Source organism: Tupaia chinensis, unplaced genomic scaffold (genome assembly GCF_000334495.1).
Source record: "Tupaia chinensis unplaced genomic scaffold, TupChi_1.0 Scaffold000359_1, whole genome shotgun sequence".
Lineage (NCBI taxonomy): Eukaryota > Metazoa > Chordata > Mammalia > Scandentia > Tupaiidae > Tupaia > Tupaia belangeri.
In genome coordinates this window covers 408006-411879 of record NW_006159855.1, presented here as the reverse complement: position 1 = coordinate 411879, position 3874 = coordinate 408006, and positions in this window count along the sequence as shown.

Here is a 3874-nt window from a genome sequence, read left to right as displayed (position 1 = left end):
TTTTTTGAGAGGTTTTTGCTATAGGGTGTGTGTGCTCGCCAGAAAGACAGAGAGAGACAGAAAGATGGAAAGCGAGAAATGACCCCCCAGGGGGGATGTCCACGCCGCATTCCCTTCTCCTCCACGCTCCTCTCGGGATCTTGGGCATGCATGCACACATGCCCACCATGAGTTTAAGCCACTGGGTCTGGGACTCGCACCGCGGTCAACTGCATGGGAGTCCAGCCACATAGCCATTATGCTAACTGCTGGTCCTACCTGCCAGGTTTTCTCTCCCCTGGGCATCCAGGCATCACCGCCTGCATCAGGACACCAGGGTCAGGTTGAAGGGCCCTTTGGAATGCTTCGCACTCAATCCCGCCTTGTCTCTCCTTTTAAGGAAACCTGGAGCCACAGGAAACATCTTGGGCTGGGGGTCAGTGTCTGGGGTCACCTCCTGAGTCAGCCTGCACCACTGACCCAGCCCCTTTCTGAGCCTCAGACTCTGTGGCCCTTACGTGGCTGCCCAGGCATTTTTGAAGACTCCTCATCCCTGTCCCCAAGTGTTCTCCGGCTGGTTCTTCCTGCGAGGCAGCCTGGCGGACGGCCCAAGGGCACCACCTAGTGGCCAGACACAGCCAGACAAGGCCGATGCGCTGCAGCTGCTGCCGTGAAATTTAATTTAAAAATCACAACTTATTAGAGGGCTGGTCATGACCCTGGAACTTGGGGGACAGGGCAGGAGGGAACCCTGAAAGAGCACATTGCACCTCTCCAGCCTCCCAGACGTCGGAGAAAGCTCCGCAGGTTGCTGAGGCCAGTGGCGCAGATGGGAGGCAGTGACATTCCCGCTCTGGACGGGGCAGGGCCAGCCTCGAATCCCTAAGTCCGTAACCTTTCCTCGAGTCCCTCCTCCGTGCAGTAGGGCTACTGAAGCCCCATCTTTCGGGGCTGCAGGTGTCTCTTTGCACAAGCACAGAGTCCAGGGAGAGGCTGGGCCGGTGAGAGCCCGCCCTGGTGGCCCTCAGCTTGGGCGAGCGGCTCTCAGTGATGGCCGCACGTCTTAGTCAGCGGATGTGTCTCAAAGCGTGTCCCCAGCCCCTCAGACCAGCAGCATCTACACAGAACTTGCACATTGTCAGGCTCCACCCAGACACGCAGACTCAGACCCTCCGGGGCTGGCCCAGCATGCCCCAGGGGGTGCTGAGGCTCGCTACAGTGTGGGGACACTGTACTCAGTTCCTGCCATGGCTAGGAAGGCTCCTAGGTAGTCAGGTGTCCTAGGATGGGAATCACCCAGGACGCAATCAATCAATCAATCAATCAATCAATAAAAAGCTAACAGGTGCTGGGCCAGCCGGAGATGTGGAGGTTAAGGCACTGGACCCCCCCATGACCGACTGCACTGTTCGAGTCCCAGACCCGGCGGCTAGAAAATCACACTGATTGCATGTGTGTGCGTGTGTGCCCAAGATCCTGAGAGGAGAACGGAGGAGGTGGGAGTGCAGCCGGGCCAGCCACCCTCGGGGGTGATTTCTCATTTTCTCTCTCTGTCTCTGTCCCTCTGGAGAGTGCACGTGCCTTACAGCAAAACCTGAAAACAACAACAGCAAAACTAGCAGGTACCGTGGCCCCACCCCAGTGATTCTGGTTTAAGGGATCCGATGTGGGCACAGGCGTGAATTAAAGTGATAAAGGCTAAACTCAGGGCGTGTGCGTGCCCAAGATCCCGAGAGAATGGAGGAGAAGGGACTGTGGCGTGGCCATCCCCCCTGGGAGGTGATTTCTCTGTCTCTCTGTCTCTCTGGTGAGTGCATGTGCCCTATACCAAAAGCCTCTCAAAAAAAATTTAAGAAAGTAATAAAAGCTCCACAGCCGAGAACAGCACGGAGAGCAGGGTCCCCCAGGTCTGCCGATGGTCTCTAGAATAACGATGAGTTATCGACCCTGGGCGGGTGCTTTCACCTGGACAGGCATGGCATGAGGGGCTTCCTGTGCAAGATCTCACAAGTTCTCTGGGCACTTTGATAAGTCCCCGTTTTAGAGGGAGAAGCCGAGGGACAGAGAGGCGCAGTAACTCGCCCTGTGTCACACAGCTACCCCGTGGCCAAGCCAGGGTTCCAACCTGGTTCTCTCTGGCTCCAGTCACGACTCCCTCTGCGTCCTCCTCCTATAAAGAAGAGGTGCTGAGATTCGAACCGTCCCCAAAAGCTCAGTGAGGTTGAGTGGGGAGTTGTGGCCTAATGGGGGCCACCCTCATGCAGGGACCATGTTGTTGTCACGGCAGTGGCTTCATTATAAAAGACTTAGTTTGGCTCCCTCCCCCCACTTGCCTTCCATCACGGGATGATTTGGCAAGATGCTGGCCCCTCGGACTTCCCAGAACGATCAGGAGGAAATTTCTGACCTTTGTGAATCACCCAGTGTGGTATTCTGTCATGGCCACACAAAGTGGCCCAAGACAGGAGGTGTGGCTTGTTCAGGGTGGCTGAGGTGGCACCCACCACGCTCCCGGACCTTTGCTTCTGCGCTAAGTGCCATGACTCCATCTCAAGATGGACAAAGGGGGCTGGCCCTGTAGCCTAGTGGTTAAGGGAGCTGGATCCCTGGCCCTGGCAGCTTGGAAAACATGCTGGGGGGACCAGCAGATGGCATATGATTATGTCGCTGGACTCCCACATAGTTGACCATGGCTCGAGTCCTGGACCAGGTGACTTGAAACACATCCGGGGTATGTGCATGCTGAAAATCTCAAGAGGAGAATGGAAGAGAAGGGATTGTGGCTCGGCCATTCCCCTGGGGAGCGATTTCTCACTTTATGTCTCTTTGTCTCTGCAGTGAGGGCACGCACCCTCTAGCAAAAATCTCTCCAAAAAAGAAAAAGAAAAGCAGGCTGGGTGCAGGTGTGGAGATGCCCCAGGCTCTGACAGGATGGAGAGAGAGGGGATTCTAACTGTGCTCCTTGGGGCGGGGGTCCTCTCTTCCTCTCCCTTTCTCTGCGTCTCTCTCTGGTGAGCATACATGCCTTCCAGCAATTGATAATAATAATAAAGATGGGATGAATAGACTCCTGAGCTGAGGGCCGCCCCAGGGGACAATGCCACTCTGAAAACATGAGTAAAAGGAGAAGGGAGGCAGGAGGCCGGTGATTAACTCACTTGCCACTTGGAGCCCCAGGCTGCTGCTTGCACACACAGGATTCGAGGTATTAGGGAAATCGTTTCTGGCCCGCCTCGCCAGCGTGTTTTATTCCTTCCTGACGTCGCGCTGCCTGGGTCCTGCCTACGGCTGGTCTCTCCCGGCTCAGAGAGAAGAAAGTCAGTGACAAGACCCAGGGATGGAGTAAAGACAGTAGAGCCACCTTACTACTAAAAATGCATTTATCAAAAGCAAAGGAGTTGTTGTCCCAAAGAGGCAAAGTCTCTGGTCCCGAGGGAAGGTCCGGGTCACGCTGCAGTCCCGGTGGCTGGGCGGGGCAGCTCTCAGCGGGCGCGGATTCGCTGCGAGAGTTGATAGAGTTCCATGGCCGCCCTGGCGTCCTCCACAGAGCTGTGCCCGAACCGGCTGTTCTGTAGACATAGGTACACAGTGGGGACTCGGGGTGAGCTGAATCCAGGGGCCTTCCCTCTCACACCCTGATTTCCAGTCCCCACCTGAGATGGGTCAGTGGATAAGTCTCCCAGAGACGGGACTCAGAAAATTCTGCAGGTGGCTAGGGCTGGCTGGCCCCACTCAGCTCTGGGGTGGAGACCCATTCGTGGGACCCATTAGTGAAGGCTTTGAATGCTGAGTTGGGGAGTCCAAACTTTATGGGGCATGGGGGGTGCTGATGGGAGTCAGAGGAGGCCACTCAGTCCACTCGAGGTAGCCTCTCTCTCTGAGCGAAGCACGCGCC